A 14,785-nucleotide genomic window follows, 5' to 3' on the forward strand; every position below is an offset into this window, starting at 1 on the left:
GGGGTGCCCAGCTATGCAAACCACCCCCGCTCGCCCCGCACGGCGYGCGCAGATGCAGCCGCCAGCGAGAGCGAGCCGTGGAAAAGGCCGCTTGGACGCGGGAGGAGCAGCGCACATCTTCCCAAAACAAAAATAGTAGCTCGAAATGCACTTAGAGCTCTTCTGGCACTCGTTGCCAGGGGATGGGGAGCGCGTTAGAGTGTTTTCCTGGGCTGCAGCGAGCAGATGTTCTCGTGTCCACTGAAATCAAGGCAGTGAATGTGAAGCCCAGCTTCCCTGCTGCCCTGGCATGGATTCTCATCTCCCTCTGGTGTAAATCAGGACAGCCCCGCGGAGGGCAATGCTCCTACACRCTGTACGCCAGAGCTGGCCTGGCTCTTGCAAGTCCCCAGGGTGGTATTTTGATATCGAGAAAAATTAATGCTGGAGATGGACCTGACCCAAAACCCGGGATTTGAACTCTTTGCAAGTTCAGATCCGGATGCAAACTTCACAGCTGCGCCCTATTGTCTCTGAGCCCAATAAAACCCTCTCTCTGAACCACCCACAAGCTTAATGAAAATGTAGATTGAGATCAGATCATTGTGGCTGGGAGCCAGTGCTGGGAAGCACGCACAGCGAATGGCCCGACTCTTCCCTCGCTCGCGGTGATGTAAACCATGAGCAGCTCCAAGGAAATCAGCTGGATTTCTTCAGGATGGAGCCAGTTGTAAACGGGAACAGAATAAGGCCCTAAGTATTTTCTTTTTTTTTTTTAACTGTTTGGAGGAGCAAGTGAACTGCTATGTGCTGCTGACCTAGTCGAGGAGGKCATCTCCTCCACGGAAGAGCTCTGCCAAGCGCTGAGGCTGGATTTCTCCTCATGACCAAGGCACATTGTTGGGGAACGTGMTGTCAAACGATGGCTATTTTTGCTCCAAACTCGGCCCTCCTCTCTGTTTGCTTGGAAAGCTGATACGAGAGAGGAGCAGAAAAGCCCTAGGGAAGGGGGAAGGGGGGAAGAGGGAGGTCTGAGCGGCTCGCGTGGATCCCTCCTTAGCAACGTTTCCTATAAAGCAAACACCAGCGTTAGACTTTGGGGCGTCCTTTGCATGGGAGGCCTGGGGTATCGGTGGGTGCAACGGGAATCTTGGCCTCTGCAATCCGTGGGGCCTTTGCTTTAGGGAAAGGAGAACTAGTGATTTAGCTCCAAGAGCTGAAAATTAGTCCAGACGCAAGGTTTGTGAAGAGAGTGGTCCTTGCTGCCTCCGTCATGCGTGTGTCATGTATGTGACTGTGCAAATCTTCCCACTTGGAAGTGAATAACCTTTCCTTGACAAAAGAGGACCTAGGTCTTGGGTACAAGTTTTATTACCTTTTACTGTAAGGGAAAAAAACAACTTCTATCCTCCTCCTTCAAAGAAATAAAGAGGATTTTTGCTGAAATCAGAATGCAAGATCCCAAAGAACAAATAGCTACACGTGCCAGCCCCCTCTCAAGGCGCTGGCCTTGGCACACACTGAATTGCCAAAGCAGATTCCTGCCCGGGCCCGGGAGGCTGCAGCTCCGCTCCCATCCCTCGCTGGGCAGGCTCAAGGATCAGCTCTGGCTCCCGTTTAACTTTTTCAAACGCCACTTTTGGGGTGAGTAGTATTGTATTTTTGTCTGTCTTTTAATCTGTATTTTCATATAATAAACTCCTAGGATTTGTGCAGCTTAAGTGCAGCTTCTAGTGGAATGAACTCAAAATTTTGCTAGTTCTGCAGGGCTTAATTTTTGGATGTGGTTCCTAATGAAGTGTCCAGGCTATTTCCCGTTATTCCTGATGTCCACATCTCATTCCTTGAGAGCTGTCTTCATGCAAAAGCAGCTCTTTGCCGGGTATGGATGCGTGTGTTCATTTTGCCACATACTAAGAGGTAGGAGAAGACCATTTTGTGTGTGCTTAGGTCCTGCTGGAGTAGAAATGGTCTCTGGRAAGGAAAGTTTCTGCTTGGAGGAAGAGGAGATGCCTGGTTTGGAGAATTTTATTTTGTAAGGTCAGGGGTCCGCTCTTTTAGTAGAGACCATTTGTTCTTTTCCCAGAAGATGAAAGGCTTTTGCTGTCAGCGTTGACCACTATTGAAAACAAGCCTTAAGAAACCCAACTCAAGTGGGACGCCGGCTCTGCTGGTGGCGTCTCCTGAGGCTTGATCCTGGGAAGCCACCAAAGGCTCCATCCCTTCCTCGGAGGAGCTGGGCTGGCAGGGAGAGCATTGCAGGAGCGCCAACCACCTCTGCTGTTGGAAKCACTATCTCTGCTCATTAGATCACTAGAGCTGCCCAAGCGTCTGGTGCAGATGTCTGGCAAAGTTCCCTTCTGCCTGCCCCATTTCCTGGAGAGGAGCAAAATACCTTTATTTCCCTTGCTTTCCTCCTCCTACAAATTGCTTTTATGGCCTCGCTTTTGAAAAATGCTGCCGTGCAATGGCTGTGAGCAATTCAGAGCGGACCCGTGGTGCTGGTGAGCAGATCTGCTGGTAGCTCCAGTAGTGGAGCACTTTGCTTTTGGAGCTCGTGTAGACCTGGGGAACCTTCATCAGGATGAGTAGTTTGTTTGCTGAAAAAATGCAGTTTGGGGGTTGGCTGAGACTCGTTACTGAGCTGGCACCAGTAGCACATTTCTTTTTTTTAGCAGCTGTAATGTTTTGTTTCAACATTCTGGGAAGCAAATACTCATGTTCTTCCATTTTGACGTGACATTTCATTTCATAACTTGCCTACATTTTAGTCATTTTTGCAAAAGGGAAAAACTACCAAACCTAAGGCATTAGTCATGCGAAGACATCAAAAGCTTTTCACTCCTAATGAAAGCGTAATGTTCTTCTGCCCCTCAAATCTTCTAGAAAATCAACAACTGCTATTTTTGTTGGTTTTTTTGTTTGTTTGTTTGTTGGTCCGTTTTTTTGCATGACTGTAAGCCTCAGTCACCAGTTTTCTCATCATGGGTGCTTTCCCTGCCGTACTTTCTGATCGTGAGAACAAATTAGTGATTTAATGATGCTTTGATCGTGAGAAGTCGCACTAAGGTCTCCCAGATGCTGGGAGCCAACGGTTCCCATCCATGAGACTTGTTCTTCAGGGAGGATCCGTGGTTGGGGCAGTGCGGGTTGGATGCACGGGCTCCTCCTCTAGGACACTGATGCTAAAGGCGAGTGTTGGTCTGCAGTTCAAACCTTAGGCTCAGGCGTGGTCTCAGCAGGGCCAGGAAAGCAGGTCCTCAGYGCCAGGACCTGTGGTGCCCAGGAGCTGCTGTTGAGCCATCAAACCGAGGGTGGGATTGGTGAGCTGTAGGTCTCCATATGTTGTTGACCTGCTTAATTAGGGATGATATTGCATCTAATAGTCCTGTCCATGGAAGGTGCCATGGTGCCTCCAGGGAGTGTCTACCCTTCACCGCTGCAATGGCAGAGTATCCTAGGGCTTTGGAGGCCCAGCAGGGCTATTCCTGCAATGCCAGGATTATTCCCACAACCTCGAGCGCTCCCCTTGCCAATGGGGCCATCGTGAGCTGTAGGTAACACAACGTCAGGCAAAGGAACAGATGGTGGGGAACAAGAGCTGCACCACGTCTGCAAGCACTTGCAGAACTGATGTCACCAGAGAAGCTGCTCGAGGTCCTCGCAGCGCCTGTCACCGAAGAACGTGGTGTTCCTGGGTGGAACGGGCTGTGACAGCAAAGACTAACGAGTGATTGCTTAATTTCTGTCAGCACCTCCGGGTCGCCGCAGGCGCGCAGGCTTGGCCGCGGAGAAGCGCAGAGCTTGTTGTTTGCGTTAGGGCTTCGCCGTTGCGCCGGGGCTCTCGTGTGAAGCGATGCCTGGAGCGGAGGTGCTGACAGCCTCGGAGGGAGCTCCTGGTCCCAGGCCCCGTCCCTGGATGTATGGAAAGCAGACAGTTGGGTCTTCTCCATCTCCAAGCGCTCTTCCTGCCACCAGTTGTTTCAGGGCCTGTTGCTCCCTGGTTGGAATCCCGTTCTGGGATGTGCATCTTCATGTGCTTCCTCTTGCTCATCCGGGTGCTCTGTTGACCCCTCTTATTTCCTGATTTGCCATCACTGCTGTCTGGAGCATTTCTCCATGTTTCCCTCGTTTTCCATCCTTATGAATGGTATATCAGTTGTCCCATCCCTGTATCTCTTGCTTTCCATGCACCTCACATAGTCCTGCCACAGTTGGATCTCTCAGCTTGACCAAGTGCCCTGGGAAATAGAGTAGAAGCAGAAAAAGTAGAAACCAAAAGCTCCAATCACTGATAACTCACTGATAACTCACTCATCTCCTCGTGTAGATACAGTTATTTATGTATTTTGTGGAAATGCTCCTAAAGGTTCCTGCAGGTGATCTACCTGCTCCTAGGGATCGCAGAGGTTGGTAGCAACGTGTGAGCTATTGGCACATGCTCCTCAGCCTTGCAGTGCTGCATTGGCCTTTGGGGGTGTCCTCCTCAGAGACCCCCACGTGCAGATACTTGTGGGCAGGCAGAACATGCAACCATTAAACGCGTTTTCATATTCCTGTTTCAGGCCAGCTTTGACTTTGCTTGAACACAGTGAAAACAAACAGATGTTCCTGAGGAACCAGGGTGACCTGGAAACTATTAATTAGGTAGTGAGTGAAAGAGAAGATTGCAGTGTTTGGATTTCCTTTAGGGATAATTATTTTTAGCCGCCACTGACGGAGCCCAGGACAAGCTAACAGCAACCTGCTGCTGGGCCAGAGGAGGAAATCTGGAAAGACAGACCAGCGTAGTTTCTAAAGGCAGTGGCAGCTGAAAAGCTGAGATTACCTGGGATTAGTTGAATCAAAGCCTAGACACTCGTTTTAAAACATTTATGTGTATTCCTAGAAAAGGACTGCTAAGGAAAATCACGATATGGTCTTATTCCTGGAACAGAAGCCAGGAAAATCTATGAGATGGAGCCTGCCAGGATACCCAGCAAGAGGGAAGGCTTGTGTGTGCCTTGAATGTGTGCTTTGGTTCCAACAATATTTTGTTCCTTCTTTGAGTCTCTCTAGCTGTTTGCACGGGCAGGGATTTGTTCCTGGTAGCTACTCATGGATTATAGCTCATTGTCACCTGGCTCTGGTAATGTACTTGCCCTTGGGACAACACCCTATGTTTTTTCCCCTTTCCTTGCAAAAATCTCCCGAGAAGCCTTTGTAACTTCTCAGAACARGCGTATCTTCACCTGGTGTCATCGTAATGAAGCTTGGAGACTCTGGTTGTGTCCGTAGTTTGCAATTCCAACATCAGCTGAATTCTTTCCCCAAGAATAGCCTGCCTGAGGAACAAGCAGCTCCCTTTGCCGAGCCAACTAGTCCTGCAGGGAAACCTTGTGTGCGAGCGCGGAGGCTGCGGCTGCGCTCCGAGCACCAGCAAAGCCGCAGAGCGGATGTTCTGCATCCATCACAGTGGAGTGTAATTACAGAACAAGGAAAGAAATAACAGAGCAGGCTGCATGTCCCTGCCCTGTGTCCTACACAGGGCGAGATCTGTGTTTCTCCTTGCCAAGACGCGAGCAGTGCTAATAACAGGCTCTTTGCACGCGGTCTTCCATCTCYGCTATCTCTGCTCTTCAGATGACACAGAGCCTTGTTGGCCCAAGAATGCACGGCAGGTTCATGGCCAAGACAGGGCTTCAGTTAGTGACTTTGTTCCTTGCTCTAACCTCTAGCCACAAAGTCAATCCCCAAAGCACAAACCACCTGGTTTGGCTGGTACACGAGCATCTCCCATCAGAGCCTTTCTGCAGAAAGGGAGGGTTAGAGAAGGAGCGTTAACCCCGGCGTTGCTCCTCACAGCTGTGTGTCCCCAGCTGTGCTGAGCTGGGAGGCTCATGGACTAGATGTCGGATGACCCCATCTGGGYTTCTCCTGTCCTTTGTGAGCTCCGCAGCCCCTCCAGGCTAAAGGCCACATAAGCTAATTTAGCTGCATCCTGAGCCCCCAAGCATCTGGGGCACGTTCTTGGAAACCTTAGACTCGTGGAAGCGATGCATGGAAGTGGCYGGGGTGGAAGGGGCTGTGCTCAGTTGGCCCCTGGGGAATGCGTGGGAGTCCTGGTGTTATGTTCAGTTATGGAACGTCACCAGCTTAATCCTCCAAGAGGGGTTTGTGCTTTCTGCACTGCTCTGAGAGGGAACTGGCCAGGGAGGAAGAAGATAACAGCACCACGTAGCAGAGGGTTTGGAGTGCGCTCGCTGCAAATCCTCTTCTAGGAYGGGCTTTGCAGACCCCTCTCGATGTGTTAACGTTGACGTCGGTGGAGCTTTACCAGCTCTCTCTGCCTGAGGGTTCAGCCCAGGGCATGAAGGCACCAAAGGATATCCAGATAGGTCTAAAACCTGCCACTGTGCATACGTGCTGTGGCACTTGGTTTCTTTAAGATCTAGTAAGGGACATCATGGCCTTGTGGTGTTCTGCCATTGTGCTTCTGCTCCCCATCTTCCTTSTGGATATCCGTCCATGAGGGAAGGCAGGGGATTGCGTACCAAGTCTCGTAGCAGAGTTGTTCGTCATGTGCAAAGTGGAGATCATGGTCTGGGAAAGTAGCTTCAGAAGTGCTGAAATGTTGATGTCCATAGGTGAACAGGTCCATGTGAGCCAGCTCAAACTGCATCCATGGAATGAGCCCGCAGGCTCCCAGGACCAGTTCTTGAGCATGAGAAAGCAAAGCATGACACGGTGTCTCCTCATTGTGTGGTGAAGTGTGGCACGGTGTCCCCTCATTGTGTGATAGGATCCTGAGTGATGGGATGGACCTGGTGCTTCCCACAGGACCATGCTCATTTTCATTTCACTTTCTTCTTCCCTGTTACTGTGAGGCTGGGCAAATTTCCYGGTGTGGAAAACCAACCATGGGCTCTCAGCTTATTCTTCTCACTCCTTCCTTGGGGCTTTGGATGTGCTGGGGCACATCTGTCACCCTGCACTGACATGTGCCTAGATGTGAGTGATGTAGATGAGGACCTACTTAGTTACCTGGCTTGATAGCTCCTAAACCACCAAATAGTTTCTGCACCAGGACAGAGCTGTGTCTTCTCACACTGCGGAGGAAGACCCCAAGGTCTGCACTTGGCTTGTATTAAACAAACTTCACATTAACTCCATTGGAAATCCATCGTCCCYGTGTTAGAAATTGCCTCCTCTCCCTGACAAATGAAGCTGTAATGACATTTATTATGTTTGCAGTTCATTTCTGGGGAGCAAGACTTGACTTGCTGCGTTGGACCTTCTCTCTTTCTCTGAAAAAAAAAAAAAAGAAAAAATGACGGATGGGGCTTGTTTTTGTGCTGATGTGGAACTGCTCTAGGTTCATACAGGTTTGCACCTTGCAAAGAATTTCCCTTTGTGGCTTAATCCATGGTTAGTCTTAAATTACAGCCTTGTCAAGAGGAAAGGGGCTCTGCTCCCTGCTGTAGGAAGTCAGAGGTGCTGTTTCCCCTTAGAGACGTTCCTAGTCGTATGAGCTACAACACAAATGTGTCTTATTTTATAAAGTGCCTACTGCCCTTCCTACCTAATACTGCCATGGTCCTATCTCCAGAAGATCAGCACACCAAGGTGGACGCATCTTCATAACCTTCTTAATAACCTTGTATGGTCGACAGAAGTGTCAGGGCAGACYAGGGGACACAGTGGGCTATTTGTGCTCAGCACATCCCTCACCCAGGTCAGACCCATCATGACTCAACCCAGCTCCAGCTCCACATTGTCCATGCAAAGAGAAAGTTGAGTGTGTAGCCTAACTCATTCCGACCGTGAATCGTATTGCTCTGTGCTAGATTCCCTTTCTCTCTTTTTATTTTTTTTTTATTTTTTTACTTTTTTAATAAAAAATAGCTAGGCTGAATAATGTGAGCAGTTTGAGCATTTGCTGTGCGAAAGGCAGCAAATTGAAGCGATGTTTGCTTAGCCTCCAGCGAAAGACCCAAACTTAATGGGTTTTTCCTAAATTTGAATGCCTATCTTACCTAGGTGAGATGGCAGAGGTGTTAGAAAGGAGGAGAGGCATCAAGAGGGCACCTAAAGGCGCAGCTCGCCTGGAGCAGAGGCAGCGGCGCTGGCGAGCTCGCACGGAGCCTCTGTTCCCTGATGCGCTGCTTGATTTATGTGCAGCTTGAGAAAGCCTCTGCTCTTGCTTTGGTGCCGTGTTCCTGCATTTGYGCACGTCGTGCGGGAGATAAATCAAGCTGCCATCAGCTTTGCCTCTGAGCGACACGCAGCTGCAGCAAGGAGGAACAGAAACGAGCCGTCGAGGTGTCCTTCCCATCGCCGTGCTGTGCCCGGAGCGGCGCCGTGCGGGGACCGGGAAGGCAATTCCTGATTCTGCTGCCGCCTTCCCGTCCTGGTCCTTCGTGCTGCAAGTCATGTTAAGTCTTGCATCCGTGCCCCGTTTTCCCCACTGCTTCTCTGTCCTCTTGGTTTTGGGAAAAGGATAGTCCATGCTGGTGTGCTGGTTTGGGAAYTGGTCGGGTTTGGGTTTTTAAGGTATCTCCTCTTTGTAGTTCTGGCTAGCGTGGTGGGCAAGGAGATTGCAGCATCTCTGCACGTTGACTCAGCAGTCAGGGAATTTGAAGGATTTGGGATACATGGGCATGAGGCAGGACAGCATGGAGATACCTGACTGCCCAGAGAGCTTGCAACGCCGGGACGTGCTTGCTCTCCCCATCTCCTCTTCCACAACCTGCAAGCTTTTAGGTCGCTTATGGCAAAGGCTTGCTGGAAAGTGCAACCCCTGGAGCTCCTTCAGCATCCATACACTTGCTTCGGTGACCAGGAGGGTCTCCTGAGGCCACCTGCGTGTGAACAGAAACCAGGGGATGTCCCAGGGCTCCGGCTCTCTGCTCTCCCCGTGATTCCCCCAGGTACGAGCTGGTTTTGAGCTCCTGCACCGTGCACGCTGGCAAGGTGCCCCGGAGTGCACAGGCCCTTTCCGTGCCTTGGAAAGCACAAGGGGAGCCGGGCAGGTTTTCTCCCTGCGGATAGTTTCCACTAGATGTCCCTCTGCATGGAGCTGCGCGCTCGGAGCCGCGGCAGCCGCTGCTAACGCGGCGGTGACCCAACTTGCCTCGAGCTCCGGGCGCGCGCGGGGCCTGCGCTTCCCTTCCCGCCTGCCAAACCCGCTCTTATGTATGGCTGCAAAGAGTAAAGCAAAAATGAAGTAAATCAGTTGCCCAGATTGCACTTTTACGGGAMTAAAGCAGAACATAGATTTATCATATAATTGATATTCTCTACCTTCTTTGACTAATTGCACAAAGAACGCTCCCTTTGGAGCACCTCGATTGCTCTGTGCACATGCAATTAATCCTGAGGGTCCTATGAGGCTTGTTGCAAATCTCTGGGGGATTTCTGATTGCTCTGGGACTGAGGAGCATAGCTGCTTGGAGAAACCCCTTGTAGACCTCTGCCCTTGGTAGGAGCAAATGTCCAGCTGAATGCTGAGGGTCCTCTTACCTTGCATGTGCTCTAAAACTGATGCTGCTACCTGATGCTGTGGTGTGTCCTGGGTCATAGCTTGGCCGTTCCTGCACTCTTGTCCCTGGATCTCTCCATCAGGAGATGGGCAGGAGTTTTGCCAGTGTTGCAGGATCATCTTGCACGTGCTGCTCCTTCTATGGATGCTGCCTTGAATGGGACCCATGCCGAGGGGTGCCTGGGGTCCCATCCTCTTTACTCCAGAAGTGCAACGTCCCAGGCTGTGAGCAACAGCCCTGGCAAGAAATGATCTAAAACCTTGCTCCTCGTTTGCTATCCCGGCAGTTATTTACTGTTATCTGCTCTAAATAATAGCAAAGGGAAGGGAAATTACTGTGCCGTAGGTTCCTTTGATTCCACTTTAGACATGTCCCTGCCTATAAAAATATAGTGACTATTGCTACATTCCTTCCTTATCAGTAAGACTTAGATTTATGCTATAAATACGTTTGGTCTCTGCGCTGTCTAGATTCGATTTTACAGCCTCACCTTCCTAATGCTGGGCTGCATGATGCTGCCCGTGGGGATTTGTAGCTGATCAGGGGTGTATTTTTTTTTTATTTTGCTCTTTTTAAACTCTACTAAAGTGTCTCTGTCACCTGGCCTGGTAAAAGTTAGCCAGAGCTTCTTATTTTTATTGAGTGTTGACTCATTAGGATGTCAGTTGTGACTCCGCTCACATGTCTCAGCTGTTTTTGGATTGCGGTGATAACTGATTTAAAGAGGGAACGGCCCAGCTTCTCTAACGACTTAATTCCTCTGGTATTCTCGCTCAGAAAAGCAACCTGGGCCAAATGCTGAAATCCCTGTTTAGACAAAAACTTTTGTCCTCTTCGCAGGCATCCAGACTTGTTCAACAGGAGCTAAATACGTTTGAAACAGAGACTTGMTTTGCTGTTCCGCTTTGGATTGCCATCCCTATGGCCTTGAAGCCTCCAAGAACGGGAACTGTTGAGGTTATTAATTTTTGGAAGATGGGAAATTGCCATTTACTCTTGTTTGCTAAGTGGCTCCATTGCTTTATCAATTTGAGCTTTGTACTATGCAAATTTTCTTGGGTGTTTTTGACTAGCATAGAAGGGAGGGCTGAGCTCCAAGAGGCACCTAGAGCTGGGCGATGACAAGGGGTTTGGGTTGGAGTTTGCTGCTGGACAGAGCAAATTGGAGCAAAATCACCAGGGCAGAAGGATATARCAGGTATTTTGCAGTGAGCTCTTTAAATCAAGAAAACAAAGATAACGCATAAAAGCAGCTCTTGCATTTGATGTGTGCACGAACAAAAAGCGTGCCTTGGTTGGCTGCCCCCTTCCAGATCTTTTTGGCAGTTCTGGGGCTGTTTTGATCTTGTGTTGCAGCCCTAAGACAGAGGTCATTAAGCTGCAGGAACAAGGAAACCTCCTGGGGCCCATATTTTGCAGGACACCGGTGCTTGCACAGCTCAGGTTGGAACAGAGTCTCCTCGCCGTGCCGTGCCAAAGCCTGTGCGTAAAAACGTGGCAATTCAGAGAGCTCTATRTGAAAGAAGGGAACCAAATTTGCTGCAGTTTGTCCCTTGTTTGTGTCACCTGGCTGGGTTTACACCAGCAGTGCTGCTGGATATGCAGCTCCGGGCATGGATGCGGGCAGAACCGTGCGGCAACCGGGCAACCTGGGGACCAGGAGTCCCCACGAGCCCTGGCCAGGGCGGCGTGTCCAGCAGATGAGCTGGCCGTGCAGGACTCGGTGCAGATGTGCTCCGAGAGGGCTGCTTTAGAGCCCTGCTCCTTGCCCCGTGAATGGGGCTATTGCTGCGCCGGCCGGCRCGCGGCCACCCCTGCAAGGTGGGACGTTCTCCCGGTGTCCTTGGCCGTCACTGAAAGGCTGCATTATAGCGCACGTAACTGTGCTCTTCAGGTGGATGTGTCCTCAGGAGAAATAGAGAGCGTTTGTGGAAGCGGTCGGGGCGAAGAGGTGCTTGAAAAGGACAAAAGGAAGGTTGTTTGAGCCTCGCTCTGCTGATTCGGCCGGGTTTGTCCTGATTCCTCCAACGTGAGGGAGCCCAGCGATGCCATATGCAGATGATGCTCTGTTGGGTCTAGCTAGCMCAGTGAAAAAGGTTTAGCCCCAGGGCAAATGTGGATTTTTTCTTCTTAGAAAATGAAAGACTCCAACCCAAAAGGCAAAGAAATTTGCTCCCGGTCTTTTGATGAATGTTCAGTATCTTCTAGGGAAATGGATCACTGAGAAGAATTAATCAAAAGTTAATTTGTCATGAAAATGCAGTTTTGGCGTTTGTTGGGAGACTTTTGATCAGCGTTCGCACCTGACGTGCGTGCAGGAGCCGGCTCTGCGAGCGTACACATCTGTTTGCTTTAGCCTGCAGACGGGTGCCAAGAGATTAGAAGGTGCTGCCAGGAAAAACTCAACGTGACGAATGGGAATTACCCTTCCTCGGATGGCTGTGAATGTTTTGGGGAAATCAGATCTCTCGCTGGGCTCTCACAAGCCGTTTGTGTTATAGCAGGCTCAGTCAATGGGCTCCCATTTGGGCTCCGCTTTGGTGCAGCCGCCCATCGCGCGGGACCAGGGCTTGGTCGCTGTCCCACATTCCCACCAGGTCTGCAGGGAATTTTTGGTGGCTCCCCCTTTGCCAGGAGCCTTGCAAGCAGCAAACTGGAGATGTGCAGCTGCAGGTGAGGGTGTCTGGTCCTCGGGAGGAGGAGGAGGAGGGAAATGAAGGGCCCTGCTCCAGCAGGTCCTTCTCCCGTGCAGCTTCGCGCCGAATCCCGCTGGAGCCTTGGGGAAGCGTCAGCCTTTTGGGGGAGCTCTTGCCTCGTGTGCCACCCGCAAGCTCAGCCTCCTGGCCCCAACCCACCCGCTCCAACCCTAAACCTGCGACCGCAGGATGCCAGAGGGATGTGGCTCCGGTTCCGACCCGGACAGGGGTGCGAAGAGGCCAGGGCTGAGATTTCTGCAAAGCTTCTCCGCCCAGTACAGAATGGGAGACACTGGGTGCTCCTAATGGGGAGAATGGGTGGGACTGGTGGCCCCTTTGGTCCTTGCAGAAATCTAGGCCTCCTCTTTTCTCAAACATTTCCTAAAGCATGGTAAATATTGCTAGTCCCTGATTATATTGTTGGTAGGTGAAGTTTATTTCCCTGGCAGGCCCTGAAATGCATTTTTGGGGTGCTTTCTCCCATGGTGGCTAGCGAGCACATGCAGCAGAGATGCTGCAGATACTTCACCGCGTGCTGGTGMCACTCAGCTCACAAGGGATCTGCTGCTCTGGTGGGACAGCAGTGGTCCTGCTCCACAGGAGGACACGGCACCTCCGATGGTCCCAAATGGCTGTGGACTTGCACTGAGWGCATGTGACCAAAATGGTCACTGGAGACACCGGAGCAGATACCAGCCTCCAAACGGACTTAACGTTCCCTGCTCTTCTATTCCTAGCAGCCGATCCCACCACACGGGCTCGTGTGCATTTGTGTGGCCAGCAAGGGGACTTCCTCCTGTATCCCAGGCCGGAGACCTCCAGCGTGTTCCCTGTAGCTGCGTGTTTGTTTTCCCTTCTCCTCGAGTCTCAAAAGGAGCATGTGCTTCCCAGGGTCCAAAAAACCCTTGGATGTTACTGTCTCTGAAGCTCGGTTCCATTGAGTTTGCTTCTTTTCTTTGGACTCGTTACTGGCCGCCTAGCCCAACAGCAATAAGGCATGTTTTGGATGGAAGCTCAGCGTGGCCAAGGGCGCAGCATCGCTCCTCCAGAAACGTGTTTGTCCTACCACCTACAGTTTGGAAGACTCTGTTCCCAAAGGAAAGTATTACCTGGATGCATTTCTGCTCTCTCTTCTTTCTTTCTTTTTTTCTAATGGTTTTAAAAAGTCTGGTTTTTGCTTCGAGTGCAGTTGAATTGCAGGCACCCTCTAAAGACTCATCCATCCCACAGAAGGTGCTAGAGACTCTTGCATCTTGGAACAGTTTTCCAGGCCATGCTTGGGCCACATTCTTCTCCCAGCGAGGTAGCATGATGTCCTCTAAGAAGGAGGATGTTCCAGCAGATGGGCTTGGTGTCCCATGCCTGGTCCTGGTGTGGATGCACTGACTYCTGCCCTGCTCTGTGCTGCTTGTCAGAGTTACTGCATTTATTACATGTCCCTGGTGCCATCAGCCGTTCTGGGGAATGGAAATGGGCAGTTTGGTAATGCCAAGCTTAGCTTACACCTGTATAGGAGGCATTGCTATAGTTGGGCTCCAGAAGGACTGAGAAGAACCACCCACAGCCCCTTGGACCATCCCTTTGGAAGCCCTCTCAGGATGTTGGGTTCCTGCTTCTAGGTGGTGCTGCTCTTGCTGGCTGCAGGTGTTCGAGACACCCCAAAAGCAGTCGCATTTGTGTAAATCTGCTCTCCTGGGCGCCTTGGCCAGGAGGAGGTCTGACGTGTGGTTTGCAAGCCTGCAATGATACCAGGCAACATCTCTGTTTCTGCTCAGGGCTGCAGGCTGTGGCTGCGTGAGCTTCGTGGTGGTGGGTAGGGTTAAAGGGGAGCTCGTGAAGACCAAGGAAGGGCCTTTACAGGGTGCAGTTGTGCCCGGAGGTGGCTTGGGAGAGCACAGAGTGCGTGCTCCTGGTGCATGGGAGGAAGCAGGGCCAAGGGAGCACGGGGCCGGTGACCACGGGCATCCCCTGCAGCTGCTCTCCTCAAAGCACCGCCGTGCTTGCAAAGCCTTCCAGGACGTGCGTGCGCCCGGGGCTTCCAAAGAGGCTCCGTTTCAGTGCATCGCCGAGAGAGCAATGGCACGAAACACGCCGTGTGGACAGAGCGAGCAATTCAGCATTCTGAAGTGTTTATGGAATCTGTCAGGATATCTCTTGCTCCGGGCCAGCAGTCCGACATGTCCACGGCGCTGCGTCCGCTCCTCTCGGCTGCCTGCCTGCTCTATTGAAATAAATAAATAACTCCTGTCATTTGCAAACAGCTGCACTTTTCTTTGCTATTTTTATTTTGGAACAGGATTATTTGCTTCAGAGGGAAGAGGTTTTGCATAAGGAGCTCAAGATGTTCCCGGTCTTATTGCTTTCAACTTCCTCTTATCTTATTCCATAGCCTTTTGGAGAGCAGGGCCATCAGGACAAGGCCCACAAGGATCAATGGTTGCCTTTGATTTGCAGCGCGGCTCCGCCGTGCTGTAATAAGGGCAAAATCAGCATTAGAGGCTGTGCTGGGAGCTGGGGCACTGTATTTTATTACAGGGAAACTTTTCCTAAGGAGCAATGCGCTCCCTGGGAAAGCGGTAGGAATTGCCC

This window comes from Nothoprocta perdicaria, unplaced genomic scaffold, assembly GCF_003342845.1.
Source record: "Nothoprocta perdicaria isolate Ctin4 unplaced genomic scaffold, notPer1 scaffold_30, whole genome shotgun sequence".
In the NCBI taxonomy this organism is placed as follows: Eukaryota; Metazoa; Chordata; class Aves; order Tinamiformes; family Tinamidae; genus Nothoprocta; species Nothoprocta perdicaria.